At 37.2% G+C, this 23,359-nt stretch overlaps 1 protein-coding gene across 1 annotated transcript in view; it reads right to left on the reverse strand.

The window, feature by feature from the left end:
* PRTG (protogenin) overlaps positions 1-23,359 on the reverse strand; it is a 108,385-nt gene that overhangs the window by 21,068 nt on the left and 63,958 nt on the right. The gene's annotated exons all lie outside the window — the stretch shown is intronic.

Genomic DNA, 23,359 nt, shown 5'->3' on the forward strand with positions numbered 1-23,359 from the left:
ATAGTGAACTTAAATTTAGAAATCATCTTTGTGAAGTTAAATGAATATCAAAGATGGTTGAATATCAAGCAAGGTCTAGAATCCAGAACCTCAGCAAATTAGCAATTAGCAAATCCTCTCTGTCCTCATTAACATTCCCTGGTGCGTAGAGCAGGCAAAGCCTCTCAAGTGTGTGTGTGACTTGTATGTATGATTGAAGGAGCTGTGTTTTGTGTTTATGACCACTAAGAACGCTTCTGTTTTGGCAACCACGTCACATGGTTTATAATCCTCTCAGTGTCAAATCCACCTTCACCCACGTCTTCCACTTTAATCTAATAATCTTTCATCTGCTAACAAAGAAACAACCTGATGATTATAAATGCTTTGGAAAACAACTTAATAGACTTCTTCCCTAATGGAAGAAGAGTAGATTGTTTCATGAAAGGGAAATATGGAAGAGTTTGAGGACTAGCATTAGAAACAGCAAGCAGATGGAAATAACAAATTAATTCATCCTGTTAATCATATCCAGTTTTAACAATTAGGTGTTTATTACCCTCAGTGACTACAACTCAGAACAAGAAAAAGGAAGATTAATAAAATGAGATTCTCTGTAATGCCAAAATCTTTTAACAATGCTCTGATCAAGAAACTGTTTAATTCCAATCTAAAAGTATATGATTTAACAACAATAGTACATTAACTGTATCTTTATGTAATATCTTAAGTAACCTATTAAAAACTTCGGCATAATAGAGTTCCTAAAGACCATAAAACAACAGAAAACCCATGCCTCCTTGCAGTTTTACTTGATTAACTTGTGCTTCTCTTCTCCATCACTAGATGGCATTTGTGTGTCTGTAAGAACAGTGATGACCCCACTCCTCTAGCTAAAAAGATGAGAGCTGTGCAGACATCAGCTGAAACTGAGGAATGAGCAATTCACAACAGGTATGCATGAACTAGAGCTGTTGCTTAAGTTTCACCAAATGAAATGCAAAGCAGTAAGAAGGGAGAAGGGCTGCCATGGATTACTGTTTGTCATACATGTAAATATTACAAAGGAACTTCTAAAAACCCTGTGAGCTACGTATTGTTTTTGTCACCTGTCCTCTACAGAGGAGGATGCTGAGACAAACAGAAATAAGACAACTTTCCTAATGAATCAGTGCTACTAAGAGACAGTCTAGCACAGTGGTTAAAGGCTGAGATGTCAGACCCAGACTGCCTGGATGCTAATTCTAGCTTGGTCATTACTGTGTAACTTGGGGAAGTTTTCTTCTCTCTCTGTACCCTGGTTAAAATCATCCAGAAAATGAATATGATGATGATAATAGCATCTACCTCTTGAGGCTGTTGGGAGGAGGAAATAACTTCATTCACATAAAGTGTCTAAAAGAGTGCCTATGTAATAACAATTATAATAACATACTATAAAAATATCAACAGTAATAATTTAAATAATTACTATTACCATCCCATAACTCCTCATCCTTGCTCCCTCTCCTGGAGAAAGGCAGGCTGGTGTAATCACTACACCAAGAAATCTGGTGTAGTGATTCTTGGGTTTGGATTGAGTTTCCTGATGTAGAGAATGGGTACATATGTGTAAAATGCTTAGGAAAACGTCTGGCACTTAGGAAGTGCTCTTTAGTGCTAAATAAACAAATGTAGAGGAGAGAGTGGTTTGAGAATTAGGGGATTTTAATCTTGGATTTAGTAGCTGTGTGGCTGCAAAGGCAGTTTCCTGGATGTCAGTTTTACCACCTTTAAGATTAGGAAGTTGAAATATATCAGTTGTTCTCAAACTTATTTAGGCAACAGTGCATTAGGGGGGCTAAGACAAAGGTACAATTAAGTACCTACAAGACAGGAATAACTGCTGCAAAGGGATTTGTTAAAACTCTAAGGGAATCCAAAAGAAGGAATGGTTACTACTAGTTTAGGGGGTGGGGAGGGCTTCATAGAAGTGCATTTGAGCAGAATTCGACCTTATAGGAAGCATAGGGAAGAAGAGACCAAGGGCAGAGTATAAGCAAAGGCTCAGGGATAGGACCCATGTATGGGGGGTGAGTAACAGGGAAGAGAGCTCAGTAAAGGGTGCAGGAAAGAGGTCACAGAGAAAAGTCAGGCTGGGGGCAGATTTTGGGGAGCTTTGAGAGCCAGGCTAGGCATTGAGGATTTTATTACATAGACACGGAAGACAGCTGACTAAACGGAATTGTTGAGGGACGGGACAAATGAGAACAAGAAGTAAGAAAGCTCCTAAGGTTTTCCAGTCTGGGTCGACCAAAAGAAATGGAAGAGGATATGCTTGGCAGAGCCAAGGACATGCTGAATCAGAGATGCCAGAGGAACATTCAAGTGGAGCTGACCAGTGGGTGACTCACAGTGTGGGCTGGAGCCAGCAGTTAGGATGGAGAAGCACATTCAGCAGTCATCTACACAGAGGACCGGGTGCCAAGGGAGAGGAAAAACAGCAGGAATTAGAAATCTGGGGGTGAAAAGGGAAGTGAGGAGAATCAGGAAGGTAAAATGTCACAGATGTCAAGAGAAGAGAGGTTGACAATGTCCAATACTGCAGAGAAGTCACCAAGGGTAAGAATGACATCTGGTATATAGGTCTTTCAACAGAGTAAACTCATCAGGAAGGAGTTGGGGCTGGGGGTAGCAGAAAACACGGAGCTAAGTAGCAAGGAAGTGGTAGGACATTGGAGGCAGAGCTCTAAAGGGCATTGAAAATGCATTATCTTCTGCTGTGTACCAAAATGTTAACAGTGGTATCTATGTCTATGTGGTAGAATTTTTAGTTACTCTGCTTCCTGTATTTCTACATGTTCTACAATAAATATGGATTGCTTTGGTAATAAAGTAATTGGGGAAAATGTATTATCTTTTATATGCCAACAAGCTACTATGTACTTCTATATGCATTATCTTAAATAATCCATACAACCCTATAAAATAAGAATTATTATTCTTGTTTTATAGATAAGGACACTTCTACATAAGTAAACCAGTTTTCCTTTAAGAATTACCTATTTTTCTATATAAAATATCCAAAAATATATTTCAGACTTCCCTGATTCTTTAGTATGCTAGGAATAATTGAAACTTTTTAAAAGATTTTTTTTCATTTTTCCTTCTGCTCCCTAAAGCCCCCCAGTACATAGTTGTATATTTTAGTTGTAGGTCACTCTAGTTGTGGCATGTGGGATGCTGCCTCAGCATGGCTTGATGAGTGGTGCCACATCCACGCCCAGGATCAGAACCAGCGAAAGCCTGAGCTGCCAAAGCAGTGTGTGCGAACTCAACCACTCGGCCACGGGGCCGGCCCCCTAACTGAAACTTTTTTTGATGTCTCAAAACCATCCTTATGAGCATCAATTATAGTATCTTCTACAACAAAGAGTAGCTGTTTTTTAAGTTATTTTTCTTGTCTTTCAGCTGCAAATCAGTGCTTCTGGGCCTGTTTTATAAAGCGAGGGACCCTATAATCACTAATGTTTGAGAAGCCAGATAGTAAAACACATGAAAATATGTATAAATTAAGAGAATACATCCTAAAGAACGGCATCCTCTCCTACTGAGTGGCTTTGTGACTTAAATCCCTTTTTTGCCCACTTCTGGGTTTTAGGCTTTCTCTGAAAGAGGCCAGTTTGTAGGCCCTGAATAAACAGGTGATATTAAGTACATTCAAAGTAATCAATACACAAGAGAACAAAAGCAGAAAAATCAAAGCTGTAAACATTAAGGACTAAGTTAATTTTACTTTAAGGAGAAAACATTTAAGAATTCCAATCCTTTCAAATTTTGATCCTTGTTCTGTCCCTACACTTCTTTAAGACATAAAAGTTAAAAACTAATAGGTGCACTTAATAGGAAGTTTCCACACCATACCTCCCTCCAAAAACTACAAAGACCAAGTATTCTCTGATTAGAGAGGAACTTGGACAATAAAACTGATGGACATCCATTCAAACTTTATGAATTCTTTGTTGTAATACTAACATATCCAGAAGTTTAGTTTCCTGGAAAATGCATAATAGAAAACAATTATTTACAAAGTGTTTAGCTGTGGACCAACATTAAAAGACAACACTGGGGTCATGAAAACCAGGCCTGTTTATTTCAGCTGCTGCTTGTTGGTGAGGCTCCAGAAGCCTTGAAAAGAGCCAGGCCAGGGTGCACAGGTCAGGGGTAGATAAAATTAAGAGAAAACTGGAGCTCAGGACCATGAGAAAACTCTTACTCCACAGGAGTGAGTCCACCTCTGACATCATTTCTAAAATTCAAATCTGGTAAAGACTTGATGAGTTTTATTCCCAATCCTTCTAGAGAAACTTCGCATGTGGTGGGAAAAGTAGTCCTCCTAGGACCAAAGGAAAATGAAGCAATCACATCTACTTTAGGACAATCCCCTGCCACTTGTTCAATTTACAGACACGGAACATGCTAGAGTGGCTGAATAAAATGTCTTAAGAAACTACAAAGCATTACTTCAAAAATCACTATGCACTACTTTGAATTGTTTACTTAAAATACTGCTATAGAAAAGTTTTGCCTCTGTCAGCAACAAAGTGTCACAATTAAGATAGTTTCCAAAGCATTAAAAATAGTCAAATATATTAGACTATATATGCGAAGGTAAGTAGCAATCTGAAAATTTGCTGAAATAAGGTCAGCATATGTGAAGTCTGAAACTACTAGGTAGGAAATGCTCAGAGTAACTGAGAAAGGTGAAATTCTGAAGGATGAAACCTCGTGTCTGGCTAAATGTCCGTTTTTAATTTAATCTTTTGTGCTACAAGGTTTTGTGTGAGCCTTTTCAGGCCCATTGTTCCCCTGCAGTCCGACTGGAGAGCTCCTTGGTCTGGCCAGCCAGGGTGACTACACTGCCCCCAAGCCTGTCCCTCCAACACAATACCCCCCATATAATTATTCAGAGAAGAGGCCAGCAGTAGGACTGCTGTGACACCTGGGTCATGGCCTCTGACAGGGAATCTGGGGCCAGCCCAAGTCTGGTCCAGCAGAAGAGGAGCAGGAAAAATGCTAAGGGGGATGGGTGGGAAAGGAAAGCAGAGTGAAATACTCTGCTTTAAAATGCTATGTTTAAGCACAGTAACGAAAACACAAATCACATTTAAACAATGTGGTTCGCCTTCAAGTCATCCAAATGTTGTGAGAACTGTGGTGTCTCGCCCCTCTAAACCATACTGCGATAGGGGGGCAGATTGCTTCTGAGAGGGAATTCTTAGTCTTGTATCATCAGACTTATGTTAGAACGAAAAAAGTTAATCCATGATGGTTAAAATGGCTTACATGAATGTGCTAGTAAGCTGACTTAAAGACAGAGGCTTTTAGCTAAAAGAATGTAAATTTTACTTTAAGCTTAGGTTAAAAATTCATTCTCCTTTTGCTTATAAACTGAATTTCTGTAACAGATTGTTAATCATAAACATTTTTCACTCCATTTGCATTATAAATTTAAAGGAAATGGGTTTGTTTTTTTTTTCCTTTTTCTCCCCAGAGCCCCCCGGTATGTGGGTCCCTCTAGTTGTGGCATGTGGGACGCTGCCTCAGCGTGGTTTGATGAGCAGTGCCATGTCCACGCCCAGGATTCGAAACAAAACACTGGGCCGCCTGCAGCAGAGCGCGTGAACTTAACCACTAGGCCACGGGGCCAGCCCCAGAAATGGGTTTTTTAAAATGATCACTATGCCAAAATGTTATAAATCTGTTTCGTGGTAACATAGAATATTTGAATGTAAAATAGAATGGCAGCTGGAGGGGCAATCCCCCACTCTCCCAACTTTCCCTGTGTCTTCTGTAGAACAGCTCTCTGTGGAAGCTGATGGTAGAATATTTGTCTAAACCTGAAATGACTCAGTCCCTTTTGTTCTGCCCCCCTGAAGGGCCTTAAGACAAATAACACCTCTCACTCCCAGTAAAAACATCCCCTCTCCCACTGAGCTTAGGATAATTTAGAAGAAAGTTCTTTGTATGTGACATTTGAGAATCAGCTTCCTCCCAAAATAAGTATATCCTATTGATAATCTCTATTTAACATCCCCCAATGACTTCTTTTTTGATGATGTGATTTAATTTTTATACATCTATCAGGTTTTCAAGACTTCTTTTAAAAATTATTTTTCGTTTTTGACAAATGCATTACTTGGGGCTATCTGGATAAGAAATATTTGGGGTCGAAGATTTCTACTTGAACACTGCCATGAATGAAAGTGTTTCACATCCAAACACTGAAAATCGAATCTGAAGGTGATATTGGAGGCTCTCATAAACACAGTTTTTGATCTTTTATGTTCCTTTCTTATGGCACTCCTTTCCCTTTGTGAATCTCTGTGGAAGAAATGCACCTCAAAGGTCCAATTTTGTAAGATGAGCGAGCGCTGACCCTGAGTCGTCCCACACCATCCTTTAATGGAATTATGCCAAGAGTTAATACTTCCTTTGGGGTGGGGAGGAGGGAAAAAAAACACAGACTCCAAAAAAGCAGCAGCTTAACTGTCCCAAAATTTATGATGGCTTTATGTGAACAGTACTAATAAGGTTGGTCCACATATATGTTCCTGAATAATTTAAAAGTGAATAAAATAGAGCAATTGCTGATCATAAGAATTTATAATTGTAAGACAAAAAAGGGTGTTAGAATGGGGGGGGGAGGTGCAGTCTCCTAGAACAATTAAGAGACTATAGAATGTACAAATGAAGTTTACTTAAGAAAATGAAATAAATTCCTTTGATTATGTTGATATTTCTATCAAGAGCAATCTTTTCCCTAAAAGCATCCAAGGTACTTGACTTCTGCTACTGTACTTGGCTTAACATTTGTTTAAGTAGCTGCCCTGTCTGCCAACACACATACACTGTCTGACATACATCATTGCCTTACAAACAATATTTTTATAGACTGACAGAGAGAGCCTATTCATGACAACCAAACTTCCCCTGAAGCCATGAAATAAATTTCCTTCCAGGACTAACATTTCTCCGTTTCACTGTCATGGGCTCGCCATGCCATTTTGACCCTTTTGTGAGGCAACATGAAAATACCATCTATCATCTCCTGAACCACAGCGACTTGGTCGGAGGTGCACAGTTTCATTGCAAAAACATCTGTGGTTTGATAACCATTCCTCCAAATCTCAGCCCTCGGCAGTTAAATGCATGCTTACAAGATGGGAAAGACGCAGGTAGACAGCTTGAAATCAACCTTAAATTTCTTCTCAAGTGGGAAATGCAAGCTGGTGAAATATCAGCTCCATCAATCACGGGGATAAAACAGGATTGTGTTATTTATTTATGCCTCCTTGAGAACTGACAAGAAGCACTATGTTACAACAATTTATTTAAACTTTGCTGAATGTATCACTCTGACGTCGATTTTAATGTTAGCAGATAAGAGAATTCTGGGAGTTCTTTGATACAAGCAGGTGCAAGTGATTACCGTGTTAATTGGCTATAAACAGTCTACTCAAATTCTATATAACCCTTAAATCTTTCAGGTATTGAAAGACACTGAAGATCTTTGGGGTACTGGAAAGTACTCAATATATCTTAAAATGGTTTTCAATACACATGATAGAGAATCTCAAACAATTTGAGCACACAAAGTTAAACCAAAAAGGTTTTCAGATAAAATATTCAACAGAAGATCAAAGGCTTCTTACATTCAATATCTGTTATTTTGGAAGTGCTGTTGTTTTAAGCAAGTGCATAATCATTCTGTAAAACCATTCTTAATTAGGAGGTATTGATTAATGATAAAAAAACACAGTACAGGGCATTTTAAGCTTTCAGGATTGTTTTTTAAACATTTTGATATATTTATTTCTCGTTATTTATATGTGTGCGTGCAAGTGCCCATACATACACTTTTTCTTTGGTTGAATCATCACAACACTTCACACCTAAATACTTGGACATGTTTCCCTCAAGAACAAGAACGTTCTCTCCTACATAACCACGAGACCATTATTACATCAGCCAATAAATTTGACAATGATGCAATTTTATCTTATAGTCCATTTTTAAATTTCCAAAATTGTCCCAATAATGTCCTTTATAGCTGTTGCCATAACACCACCCCGGAATCCAACTGAGGGTCACACACTGCACATCACATCTAGAAGAGTTCTCTGTCCTTTTCCTATCTTCCATAGCAATGACATCTTTGAAGAATCCATTCCAGATGTTTCACAATCTGGATTTATCTGATTGTTTCCTCATTATTAGACTCAGACAAAACAGTTTTGGCAAGAATACTACATGGGTTAGATTATGACTTTAGGATTTATTAAGGGAAATAAAACTTAAAATCCATATTTTTTGTAAGTGCGAATTTGTTAGATTGCTTGTTGAAAAGGAATATTATGGTTTCAAAAGCTTTTCTAACCCCAGAATAGCCTAATTTTCTTAATGGCCAATTTTATCTTTATTTATACTTTTCCATATGAATGTTTGTATTGAACTCTTGTCTGACACTGAGGACAATAAAAACAAAAGAAAAGCACTGACGTTTTTAGGCTTCTTGTAAGATTTCTAGAAATATCTGGGACTTTAAACAATGCAAATACAAATTTCTTTTCATTTTTTTTTAAATTCTCAATGAGTCACAGTGGAATGCCAATCTGTAATATGTACACAGCATGGGAATAGAGTATACCAAGAATCACAGCCATGAAGTATGCAATTGAGTCAACACGGGACAGAGAATATGATTAAAACAATAGCTGTAATTTCTCAGAGGGGAAATATGCATAGAAAAATGGGCCTTTCAAAAGAGTGTCTCAGGGGCCGGCCCCATGGCTGAGTGGTTAAAGTTCTGCGCACTCTGCTTCAGTGGCCTGGGGTTTGCTGGGTTGGATCCCAGGTGCAGACATACTCCACTCATCAGCCATGCTGTGGAGACATCCCACATACAAAGTAGAGGAAGACTGGCACAGGTGTTAGCTCAGGCCTAATCTTCCTCAAGCAAAAAAAAAAAGGAGGATTGGCAATGGATGTTAGCTCAGGGCAAATCTTCCTCACACACACACAAAAAGAGTGTCTCATTACTTCTTGAAGTTTTCAGAGGTTTTAAATGTAGTTTCTATAGTTTTGTAGGGTGAGAATTAAGGCCCATCTGCCATGACTTTTCTTCTGAGACAAAAGGTAATTTTACAAAAGAGTAGGAGCCTATTCAAGAAAGGGAAACATACTAAAAATCATCATATTTGGCCATCCAGACAGAGAAAGGTGAAAGTTCAAAAAAATTACTTTAATTGTTTCCTCCAATAATATCTCTAGGTCATCCCAAATCCTATAAAACGATTCTAGAAACCACAGGAATTTTCTTTCCTTATTATCTTAAGTCATTGTCAAGCATAAGTTAATATAGTTTTCAATACACAGATTTGTAGAGAATCTCCAACTATTTGAGCATATAGAGTTTTTCTGGAGGTAGTGTATTTCAGGAATTTAACTAGTATAGTACAATCTTCCTCTAATAATGAAAATATCCTGTGCTCCATAGCTAACAGCGTTTGCCATTTGCTTTGGCTACAAGGAAGCTCATACCTAAATTTACAGGCATTTCCAGCAATCACACCAGATCTTACGGCACGCAATAGGGAAGCCATAATCCTGGTTTCATCCAACCTTTATCATCTTTGTTCCAATTTCTTCATTTAGGCATACTCAATTTTAAAAACTTCACTGTTTTTTTTTCTCATTATGACTGAATATATGTTATAGAAAATTTATAAAGCTCAGACAAGTAAAAAGAAATAAAAATAAAATATCCTTAATACCAGCCCCTGGAGAAAAGCACTGTGAACATTAGGTTGTATGTTTTTCACTCCCTTTCTTATCCATATGCACATGTACTCAATATTTTCTGTGTTTTATAAACTACTTTTTTCACTTAATATACTGGAAACAACGATTCATGTTATTAAGTCTTCTTCTAAAACATTCCTTTGAATGTCCACATTTGTTCAAATTGTACGAATGTACCACAGTTAATTTTATTAAACCTCTGTAGCTGAATATTTAGGTTTTCTTCAGTTTTTCACAATTATAAATGACCCTGGACACTACAGTGAAGATCCTCGTGGTTAAAAGCTTTTGCATGTTCATTATTATTTTCTTATGATAAACGTCTATTATGGGAATTGCTGGGTAAAAGAGTATGCATATTACAACTCCCCCACCTCACCTTTTTTGGTGTTTCCCAATTATCCCTAGGAAAGTTTTGTATCAATTTATACTCCCACTACTAGTATAAATGTTCTTTAATCCCAAACCCTTATGAACACTGGGCCTTAAATCACCTATTTGTTTCGTACTTTGTTGAGTTTTGTGTTTCTGTATTGAGTCATTCCAACCCTTTCTTGGAAGGAAGCAGGAGATACATGAATTTGAAATAATGACTCTAGTTAGCTATATTTATACAATCTACCAGCGAAGATGTATGAATTGTGATAATCAGGCAAAATGTGCTGGCTACTGTCTGCACAGGTTTCATAAGTTACTCTTAACCTCCTGGCGTGCTGAGAAAGCTGATGCCACTTTCACCTTCAGCTGAAGCAACTGCTCTAGCTTCTATGATAAACCAAGGTAGTGTCAATGAAGCCAGCCATCCTTGCTAATTCAAGAGGCCTCCCCTTACACAGGGCAGGCTACATTTTCTGGGATGTTAGGCAAAGTCTTTCAAGATTTCAAACATCTGGAAATGGAATAGAAAAATATGTACAATTTCAATAAACTCTGTCAGGATTATGTTATCACACTAATTTACCCAAATCAACCGATAAATCAGGTTGTTTAGATAGGAAGGCATACCAGTAGTTAGCCTGTTCTGATGACTCTAGTTTATGCTATGCCTTCTTTAACTCTTTCATTATCCCACCAGGGTCCTTCACCTGCTTAACTTCTATTATCTTTCAGATCTCAACTCAGTATCAGTTTCTCAGGGAAACCCACCCTGACCCCCACCCTCAAACTATACAGTGTCCCCTATAACATGGCCTTATAATTTCCTAGGCTTCTCCATCACAGCACTTACTAAAGTTTGTAATTATAACTTATGTGATGATTCGATTAATTATCTAATTCCTCTTCTAGACTGTAAAGCTTCCTAACTGGGATAACTACTTAGAAATATCTGATTCTCTCTTTTAGATCAGTGATCTTGAAATGTTTTTATTTCACCTTCCATTAATAAATTCTTTTTCTAGCATGCATACTTACAACACATATACCTTTATTTATTTATAACATATACATGTGTGACAGTCCTCTTACGTACCTTATGAAGCCAAAATACAAACATTTTTTTTTAAAGATTTTCTTTATTTTTTTCCTTTTTCTCCCCAAAGTCCCCCAGTACATAGTTGTATATTCTTCGTTGTGGGTCCGTCTAGTTTTGTGGCATGTGGGATGCTGCCTCAGCGTGGTTTGATGAGCAGTGCCATGTCTGCGCCCAGGATTCGAACCAACGGAAACACTGGGCCGCCTGCAGCGGAGCGCACGAACTTAACCACTCGGCCACGGGGCCAGCCCCCAAAAATATTTTTAAAGACTAAGACAACAAATATTTTCCTCCAATAACGGCCTGTCTTGCAGCTCCCCTCCACCCCATGGAGTGCGTAATTAGTACAAAGTTTAAAATTTCATTTGCATTAGGTTTTTCTTAAGAACAAGCTTAAAGCAAAAACAAAACAAAACTTGCAACTATAGTTACTGCTATACAGCAAATGTTTCTTTTCTATCCACCTTGAAGTGTCTTTCATGTGCTAATGTGGCATCTAAAAAACCTCCTCTCCTTTAACTTACTTAGATCTTTAAGGACCTCACACATCTAAAGATTCTTTACATTCACCAGAAATCTCCAGAGTGATCTGAGAGTTGACATGCAGTATGATTAATGGACAGTATTGATTTAATTTCCTACAACAAGTGTGTTCCTTTCTGTAAGGAAAATTGTTGTTCCCAAGTCATGTCAAGTATTTCACCATGCTTACAGATTCTTTCAAATAGGAAAATGAAAAGCTTACTGAAGTTTTTCCTTCATTCACATAAATACCATTTGCAAGTTCTGACCTATAAAATAACCAAGAGCTGATCAATAACTATGAGCATCTTCCTAATACCAAGGAAACATTACTTTTGTTACCATTTTATTGAGGTTTTACTAGCACATGTAGAAAGGAAGCAGAAAATAAAACAGTAAAATCAATTTAATAAACTTCAAAATATAAATCCAGAGTGCTGTAGAGAAGACCAGGCTTTCTTAGGAGAGAGATACATACAGCTAAAGATTCAGTGTAAAGCTATGAGTTAAATAATTATTAAATAGACGTGAACATCATTAGATAGTAAATTATTAAAGTTTCTTCGAATACCTTAACTTGAAGCGTCATTTGGAACCAAGTTAGAAATTCTTTTTCTGGAGACAAATAGTGGGACTCATTTTGTTCTCATGCACTTTTTATACTTTATATCTGAAGAAAAACTTGACTTCTTAACATATAAAGAGATAAACAATTGGTGATTTCCATTCTCACCCATATTTCAATAGTGCCTGGGTTTTTTTTTTTTTTTTAAGTTTTCTGTTGTTTTGCTTTCCCTAAAGAAAAGATATTTCAAATGGAGATTTAATTTGAGAGAGGGATAAATGCTGAGAGGAAGGAGACGGATGGAGAAGGACACTTTGCCCAAGGCACCCCTTCTTCTAACCACCCTACCATCAGACCCCAAACTTAGGTGACATCAGACTCCAAACTGGAAACACATCACAATCGCTATTTCACTTTACAGACTGGAAAAAAAACACAGCCGCTTGAAATAATGGAACTTCCTTATCCTGCTTATTTTCTCCGTCTCCACGGGGGCCTTACTTTATTTAGGGTTCTTTTCAGTCAGGCATGTGAAGTGAGGCTCCACGAGTACTGTAAATCTTTACCCAGCACCAAAGGTCAAAGGGTTATCTGTGCTATGCAGTTTTAGGGCAGACGATTTTCTTTACTCTTTTCTTTCTTTCTTCTTTTTTTTTAAGCAAGAAAACAAAACGTATGCATATGAGTCACAGAAAGCTAATTTAGGTACTAAAAAAGTTCCTCTTCTACAGATGAACTGCTTTCTCAAGAAACCACTAAATATCAACTTTTCAGGCATTTTACAAAGAGAAACCAGATGCAACCGAGCCCCCTCCCCACCACCATTGTCTGCTGGAAAACTTGCCACACAGCTGCTAAAGCAGTAAAACAACTTCAAACCTACGAAAGTGATGACCATTTAGGCAAATGCATCAATTTTGTTCTTGGGGAAAAAAACCACTTCGGTTTATCTAAAAAAAAAAAAAATAGCTGTGTATCATTTTTGTTCACAAATTACTCCTCATTTAATAACAAGACAGATGTTTTTCACAGAGCTTTCCATGTTTTAGAGCATTTCAAAAGGTGACGACTATTCAAGACTAAGAATATAAAAGTCCAGGAAAAACCATCAAAATTCTTTTCCCAATTATTTTTTTGGGGTTTGACACGGAAAGTTGAACCTTATTATTTTTTTTAAAGATGGTGAAAAAATGTTTAAGAAAATATAGGCATTTATCGCTCCTTCCTTCTCTCACTACAAAATGATCTTTTTAAAGTGGAAAATAAAATTGTTAGGTATAACACCCTATAGGATACCATTAATACAATTCTGATACAGTACAATATACAGCAAAAGAGCATAAGGAATTTATTTTTTTAAGGGGCAATGTCATTCTAGTCCTTTTTGCAATCCTCTGAATTTAAGAGGCAGAAATGCAAATTACGATAGTACTGCTGTTGCATTTGACTGGAACAAAAAAATTACAAAAAGGCTTTTAAATATTGAAAAGTGCAAAATATCTTCTGTGATTTGCTACAAGATTCAGTTTGGAATTTGCCAAGTAGATTTCTCCTATAATATAGCAGCAATGATTTTTCTGATCCCCTTTGCTTCTTGCTTATTTAAAATTCCTCTATCTTTTGTGGCAAGTAAAAGAAACTGATAAAAGAAATGAACAGCTAATAGTTATCAAGCACTTACTACGTACAATGCACTGTGCTGAGGGTTCCACATGCACTAGCACATTTAATCCTCAATATCCTAGACATTTACAGCAAACTGAGGTTCATGGAGATGAAGTAATTTGACCAAAAGCACACTCCTAGGGGGTGGAGAACAAGGATTTAAACTCTGACCACCTAGGATGTCAAAACCCTCAGTCTTCTATTTTAATTTTTAAATTTATATACACTAAAATTGACCTCTCGTGGTGTACAGTTCTATTTAACACATGCAGACTGTGTAACCACCACCATAATCAGGATGCAGAACAATTCCATCACACCAATTGTATGGCTATATCACAGTGTGTTGATCCATTCACCCATTCAAGGATTTTGTTGTTTCCAATTTTGGGGGACTGTGAATAGAGCTATTCATTTGTGTATAGGTTTTTATGTGAACATAAGTTTTCATTTTTCTAGGGTAAACACCTAGGATGGGACTGCTGGGTCATACAGGCAGGCATGTTGAATTTTATGAGAAAGCACTAAACTGTCTTCCAGAAGTGGCTGTACCATTTTGAATTCCTACAGTAACACATAAGAATTCCAGGGGTTCTGCATTTATGACAGGACTTGTGATTGGCAGTTTTGACATTTTAAAAATTTTTACTCATTCTAATAGGTATGTAGTGGTATCTTACTGTAGTTTAAATTTTTAAACTTGCATCTCCCTAATGACGTTGAGCATCTTTTCATAGACTGCTCAGGCATAATCCCCATATCTGAAGGCCTCAGTCAGGCCCACATGTCATCAGTCAAGTCCTACATATTCTAAGCCCAAAACAACTTCATATCTGCCTTCTCTCCAATGAACTACTGTCTTAGCTTACCCTCTCAGCATCTTAGATATTTCAACAACCATCTTACTGTTTTTCTGTCTTCAGTAGCCCCCTCCCTGGCCCATACTCACTGCATTCTCTAAACCTATCCTCTACGATATATCATTAACAGTTACCTTTCTAAAACAAGCCATGTCACTTTCTCACCTGAAAACTTTTGATGGCTCTGCATTGCTTATATTATAGGACAAAGACCAAACCATTTACCAGGGTACACAGGCCCCTTAAAACATGTGCCCTATATAACTCTATGCTTTTAGTCTCTACAACTCCTACCCATGCGACTCATGTTTTAGCCATAGCAAACCAATGAGGCTACCTCTTCAATCTTTTTGCTTTTATACATTTTAAGCTTCTATGAGTGAAGGATTTTTGTCCATTTCTCTAACAGGCAAACTATTCTTCATTATGCAGCAAAAATCGGTCATTTATCCTCTATGCTTCCAGAATATTCTGATTATATCTTAATTTCGTCTATCAGCACATTTTCCTACAAACGCTGATAGATCCTGCACGCTGAGGTTAAATATTTTGGAGGAAGGTATGCCATCTTATGTTGATATTCCTGGTGCCCAATACAGGGCCTGGTACAGAGCATGTGCATTCAATCAATAAACGCTAATTCTTAAATTTTAAAAATAATGCAAAATAAGTTAAAATCAATAATTAGGGTGGGGGTAAACTTTAATTTGAAAATTTTATGAAATTGTTTGATATGACAATTAAATTGGTGTAGATAGCAATCTTACGTTATTAAACCAAGTAGCTTTATATATATATACATATATATATATAAAAAATTCTGAGAAAAATATATATTGTATCAACCCTAAAATTAGAAATTTTGCATTTCTAATTGGCGCTATCTTCTAGGCAATGTCTTCACAAAGAGTTAGGAGAAGAAATCACAGAAGTCAAAATGCATGCTGTGGGAATGGTTTCAATTTTGCAATTAATTTACTGGTAATTAATTTACATTAATTTAATGGTAGCTGCAGCCCATTATCAGTAATTCCTAAATGGAGTTCATTTTCTTACTTGCAAGGCCAAAGAGCGTCTGTGTCATAAGTAGAGGCCCAAGAGAACAACCAAGAAAGCAAAGAATCCTCTTTATCTGAAATCTACTGAGTTCCATAAAACACTGCACTCACTGTATTCACACAGTGCTACAGGGGCTTTGTAAACAGTGTTGCAGCTCCAAGAGCCCACCATAAAGCTCAGTGATGGCAGCTGAGTGGGCTCAGAAATACTCTCCTTTTGAGTGACTGCTAAATGCTCCTGGCTTCGCACTGTGGGTTGAAAGAACAGTTGACGTTTATGGGTTTCTAGCATCCACGGCTATGTCTCCTTCATTTCCTTGTTCATCTAGAAACAGAATTTAAGTAATTTGGCAGTACCACAGTTGCCTAAAATGAGATGTACCAAATCAAGAGTAATGAGGCTTGCAACACAAAGATATTTCTAAATATGAATCTAATCAGGTCACTCCTTGCTTAAAACCATTTAATGGCTTCATACTGCCCTCAGGATAAAGCCCGCATTCCCTCACGTGGCTCACCATGTGCTGAAGACCTAGCTTCTTGTAAGTCTCTCTGGCTTCACTCTGTGGTCACAGAAACACTTCAGTTGCTCCAGAACATGGTCATCCCTCATCTCCTGGTCATCTCACATGAGTTTCACCATTCCCTCAGTATTTCCTGCGTTCCACCATTCCCTCTTTGAAGAAGTAAATTTAGCTGTGAAGCTTAAGTTTCAGAGCCCTTTACTTGCATCGGGTCTACTCAATGCCCTGTGCCTACAGTACGTTTGTATGTTATTTTTATTCTATTATTTTGTTTATTTTACTATATATTTTTTCTTTTACCAGCCCCCAAATAACCTGTATCCACCCCTGCCACTTTGCCTGGCTAATCCTACTTTCCCTTTAGATCTCAACAAAAATGTTACCTCTTCCTGGAAGCCATCCGCACTGCAGCCCTGAAACAGGTCAGAAGCTCCTGCAAGTGCTATAACAGCAATCTGACGTCCACTATCAAACAGTTCATCACACTTTCTTTTAATTGTCTATTTAATTATCAGTCTTCCTCCTAGACTCTAAGTTCCCCAAAGGCTATGACCATGTTTACATTGAATATGGTTGCATCTTAACACAGGGACGACCACACGGTAAGCTTGGTAGATATCTGAGAATGAAAGGATGAATTTGTGGATGAGCACTCAGTGGCAAACAAAACACAGGGAACGAAGGGCCCAAACTGGAAGATTATACCCGAGAGCCTGTGATTCTTCCATGCCCGGGATGTTTAGGAAGAAATACACTGACTGAAGGATGACAGCCAGGAAGGGCCATTTTTTCCCCCATGTGAACACTGAGAAACATGGGAAATATGACTAGAAACAAGCAATAAAAAGTGCAATAAAAGCGGACTAAGGAGGGGCTTAGTGGTAACAATACTTAAAACTCAAATTGGCCTGACAAGAGATTCAGCAACACAGGAACCTAGATGGCACAAAAACAAATTTCTGACAGATTTCAGAAAAGAATAACAAACTAAAGCTAGAAGTTATTAATTTACAAAGAGAAACATTGGCTATTTAGGCAAAATAAAATTTTTAAATAAGAGTATTTTGTGACACATCAAAACTATATGAAACTCAAATTTCAGTGTCCATAAATAAAGTTTTATTGGAACACAACCAACACCCATGAATTTATAGATTTTCCATGGCTGCTTTTGTGCCACAGTGGCAGAGAAGAAATGGCCTACTGTATCAGTCTGCTCGGGCTGCCATAACAAAACATCATAGCCTGGATGGCTTAAAAAACAGAAATAAACCTCTCACAGTTCTGGAGACTGGGAAGTCCAAGATCAAGGTCTGACAGTGCTCAGTTTCTGGTGAGGGCTCTCTTCCTGTCTTACAGACAGCTGCCATCTTGCTGTGTCCCCACATGCTGGAGAGCAAGCTCTGGTGTCTCTTCCCCTTCTTATAAGGGCACCAGCCCAATCAGCTCAGGGCCCCACCCTTATGACCTCATTTACCATTTATCACCTCCTCAAAGTCCCCATCATCAAATATGGTCTCATTAGGGGTTATAGCTTCAACACAAAATTTAGTGAGGGTATACACATTCAGTCCAGAACACCCACAAAGCCTAAAATATTTACTATCTGGCCCACTATAGAAAGTTTGCCTATGCTTCCTTGCTCTAGATCTTTGCTTCTCAAAGTGGGCAGAAATGCAAAAGTTTCAGGCCCTACCCTGACCTACTGAATTAAAATCTGCATTTTAACAAGATCCATGGGGTAATTCATACATATATTAAAGCTCAAGAAGGACAGGTTTCCAAATCTAACAATCATGGTAAACCACATGAAAAAGATTTTTTAAAACACAGATTTCCAGGATCCACCCCGGGAGGAGAGGAATTTTAAAAACAGCTACAACAGTTAACCTTTGCTGAGAACTTAAAATGCAATTTTCCAGGCACTGTGCTAAACTTTACGTACACTATTTCATTTAATCCTGTTAACATTCTAAAATGGCTATTATTATTATTATCCCTATCTAAAAGATGAGGCAAATAATCAGGATTTAATTTGTTAATAAGTTGTTCAGCTTGAAGTTAAACCTAGGCAGCAGACATAAAACTTATTAACTGATATTTCTCTTTTAACTGTCAGAGCCACGTGCCTCCTATAATAGAGCATTGTAAATGTACCATGGGAATGACTGACACCATTTGGGGTCGCAAGAGGACTCCCAGAAGATTTGAGACACAGTTAGGCAAGATTTCTCTAAATGGAAAGAAGAGAGATATCTATAATTTCATCCGGAGAATGCCAAAAATATTTTAGAGTGACAAATAAGCTTTCATTCAAGAAAAAGAATTTAAGGAAAGATAACCAGATGATGTACTGTAACTCTGCATAGTTCTTACAGTTCCATCCATCTGCAAACATTTTGTCTTTAAACAGAGGTAGTTGAAAATTAGAAATGAAAATCTTTTCTTTTTTATCTTAATGTAACAGTATTTCTTTAGTAACAGAATTATTTTAGAAGCGGATGCTCCATTTCTTTTGAGTATTGGTTTTTAAATTTTTCAAGTATTAAGGTTCTAAATTTGAGGTGAATATCAATCATATTTGGCATTTTCAGACTCTGCAGAGAATTAATTATCCAAAAATTTTTGTTCTCTTGATACATTAAGAAAAAATAGTCGAGTACTTGCTAAAGCCTGTGTTGAAGTTGCAACATGCTTTAGCTTGATAATAGACTAAAAACGAAGTAACAGAAGGTAACTTAAAAGATATTTCATAGTGAAGGGCAATACAATACTCATCACATGTTCCCTTAGTTTTAACTTGTACTCACACTTTATCAGTTTTATGGCCTACATAGTACGTGGTTTCCAAAATCATTCCTTGAAAAAGTCCACTGACTTCAGCTAAGTAAATTTATTTGTAATTCTTTGAGAGGAAAGAATGAAACAGTGCAATCAGATACTGTTCAAAGGAACTATTTCCACTGAAAGTAGAAATAAACTGTGGTAAAGCATAGGAAGAACTGAAGACAGGCAAAAAAAAAAAAATGTGAGGTATGTCCCCAAAGATCTTGCTTGTGGTAAGTGACAGCAATAGTGTTAATGGAATATTTACACCAATCCTAAAAATGGTCTGTTAAATAATAAATGCAAAGTGACCTCACAGAAACCAGTGCTGCTTTGTAAAGTCAAACCTAATCTAGAAAGAATGCTTAATGACACGTGTCGTTGATCACATGTTACTTTAGAACAGAAGAATCCTGGCATCTATAACGATATTTGGGCTGGCAGTTGATACCAAGGCATCAGATTATCTGAAGTGAATTTATAGGCTAAAAGTCAGTATGAAAAGATATACTTGAAACTATTCATGATTAGTAAGATTTTGTTATAATATAGTTATTTTTGACTCTGTTTTAAAGGTGCAGCCAGGATATTGCAAAACAACCACAATATAAGGATTTTCACCTGTAGGATGTTTTCAAAGATTTTCTGAGTGTTATCTAAGGCTTCCTTGTGTGAGAGGAATGAGGGAACACAGTCTCTGAAAAGATTTTGGCTTGCCTCAAAATGTGACTTTCATATTTCCTAAATTGAGTGATTCTAATTCTCCTCGAAACAAAATCACTATTATAGTAAGTTGCACAGTGAACCTCCTCTGACAAAATAAGTCTCTTTGATGCCACAAAATCTTGTCCTGCCTTGACTAAGGGAAAGATTATAACTCCCTCCAGTTGTATCAATTTGGCTCACCAGTGGTAGTTTTTGATTTTCTTTCTCGGGATACGTAACCACACCACCAAATCCTATTCTAGTATGGTAAAAGATAACACCCAGAAATCTGACTTAATTCTACCATGTCTCCATACAAACTGGCTAAGGGACTCCAAAATTACATTATTAACCAGGGACTGTTTCTTTCCCCTCCTACTCCCTAGCAGTAACTGGGAGTTCCAAGTTTGGATTTCTCAAAAAAAGATGTGTGAGTTTTGAAGGTGTGCAAGTGATCCACAAACATTACTAATGATTTGAAATATTTTGGATCTTTATAATTGGTGCTAAATCTCATGCTCACTAATCATGATTGCTGTGAAATTTAATAGCACAAGTCCTTTGGCAAAACAGAAGCTAAAGATTATCTACTATCAGCATCCTAAATGCTAAACTAACAATAGCACCATCTAAATAATCCCCATTTTCACTCTATTATGTAAAGACAGAACAATTAAGAACAGTTTCTGACAGCATACGAAAATAGTTCTTTTGCAATGAGAAACCCTAACTTCAGAATTTGAACCAATCTCTGAAATAAACAGACAAAAAAGAACAAGTTATTTCAATTAGTCTATTATCAGGGAATACAAGTGTGCTGTTAGTTTTGCTTCAGGTTTTTGTGTGATAAATGTAACAAATGTTTTAAAATTCTACTTAAAATTAAGCTAAACATTGGAAGTGCCAAGAAAAAAAATCTAAATGAAAATAATCACTACCAAGAGGCAAATAAAATCTTGAAGAAAACCTCAAAACACAACTGAGAACAAATCACACGAACATTCAATCACAATCCTAACGCTTTTTTCCCAGCTCCTCAAGAGTAAACCACTTCTAATTAAAATCAAACTGTGTATTTAAAATTATTAAACTAGAACCAGCAACATCAAAATACTCCCCCTGCTCTGCTAGTATTTATATTGTACTAATAAAGACAAGAGAATCTTTTTAGCCACTTTAAAAAACAAAATGCTCTACACAGGAACTGAGCGAGCTTTGAGAGTTTAGAGTAAAATTTTCTAAAATAACTTTCATTACTAAGTACAATTAAATTTAAACAGAAATTTGGGAGAAAACTGGACAAGGCACTCAATTTGAAATCTTTGGGTTTAGTCCTTCTTGTTTTAAGCAGAGGTTACAGTGTTACAACATTTTATCTAGTGGTACAATGTCTTACCGAGAAAAATAAAAATGCTTGTTAAACAAACTGAAAGATATAAATTCATTCGTTTATTTATTTCTCTTAGAAACAAAGGACTGTATGTGTTACTAAGGAGAACGTGTTCCAATAACATACTTTTTAATTGAAAATTTAATTACCAGAAGTGGAAACAAAAGGATGTGTATTAGGGCAACAGAATGGGCATTAGTATGAAAATAAAATTTTGAGACATCAGTTTGCTCAAATTGACATTGAATCAGCAAACAGAAGCATTTAAATTTCATTTCTGAGCCCATTTAATAAATCTAGTCCCAGTTAGAACGCCTTTAATGTGCAAAAGCTCAGTGAAAGCAAGTATTCACCATGCAGGACACAGATAGGGTTCCCTTAACCTACTGCCCTCTAGACACATCACTCTCTGTTAAACAGGCAGCTACCGCCAGATGCTCTCACTAAAAATGGTCACAGATGGTCAGTTCTCCAGTTAACAGAAGATACTGCCCTCTCAATAGCCAAAAATAAGAAGGAGAGGAGTGCGAGCTGTTAACACTTGCTTAGTGAGTTAAACCCATTCGCTTGCTATAAGCTTGGCTAGGCCCCAACAGTGACGTTCTAGAAAAGGAAGACTAGATTCTAGGGCTCTCAGGATTAAAAGGCATCTAACAGGTGATCTAGTCAGCAGCTGTACAATGCCTGAACCCACACAACTGCATCCCCGCTAGTCAGCCGGTCCAGCCATGACTCGGCAACTGCAGGGGTGCACAACCTGCTGTCTAACAAGCAAGCCCTACAGCTGGGACAGAGTTCCCTGTTACCCTGCACTGCCATTAGTCCAACCACTCAGTCTAATTCCACAGGCAGGAAACATGCAGCTACTTTAATAGACAAGTATGCTGACTATAACAAAATTATTGCCTTGTTTATGCATTATAAAGTGATTTTAAGCTGAATTACCCCAAATAGCATACACAAAGGATTTTACAACATAAAAACACAGACAATTTATTTTTAAAACAAAGGCGGAAATAAAGGTTTATAGTATTGAAAACTACTATTGAGAGATGACAAAAAATTCCAACAAAGATCAGTGGGTCGTGTTCTTTATATATACATGCACCTGTAGAAAATTTTTAAATTTTAAAGAATTGTTTTTAATTGACAAACTTTTAATTAAATGTTTTTTTAATCTTTTCACAAGCAGAGCATTATTTTTTTTCTAAAAAATTATTCATCTATTTAGAATAAGCTACCTATATGTTTAGGAAGAGTGTTCTATGAAGCTATTTTTTTTGTATCTTCAACCTATTTATTGGAAGCATTGAGTTTGATGTGTGGTTTTTTTCATCAACAATTGTCCAAAATGCTGTTTCTTACTCGATACTAAGTAAAATTTGCTTGAATAAATTATATGCATATGAAAAAGGAGAGCACACTGAGAAGCCATGGCTAGAAATAAATGTTGCTGACTTGGGTGGTAGTGGGCTGGGCTAACACCATCTCAGTATCAATGGTTTAAGAAAGGTCACCCTGAAACATATGTAACTTCTCGTCGTTTATAAAGCTGTGTGACAGAGATCAATAGTGAAACTTATTTAACCAAATGCAGATTAAATTAAAATCCAACAAAACAAGATTATATGCAAAATGTCATCTGGAGAACTATGGCAAAGAACCAGAGGATGGGGTTGTGTGTCCCTGTGCCTGAAAAACGGATTCCCACCACTGCTTCTCACTGCACAGGGACTAAAGTCAAATGCTGCTCTCACAGCTTGTGCTGCCGTGAGGTCAAGAAAGTAAATGGAGAAGCCCATGGCGGGACCACTGTGCCCCTTCCCTTCCCGTATTGCAAAGGGCAGTCTGTGACAGGGAAGGCCAGGGTGTTTTTGTAAAAGTCCAATATGTGCGGAAGGTGCAGTAATAATTCAGTAGGAATTTGTTTGGTAATCATAACTAAAGT

Source organism: Equus quagga, chromosome 2 (genome assembly GCF_021613505.1).
Source record: "Equus quagga isolate Etosha38 chromosome 2, UCLA_HA_Equagga_1.0, whole genome shotgun sequence".
NCBI lineage: Eukaryota > Metazoa > Chordata > Mammalia > Perissodactyla > Equidae > Equus > Equus quagga.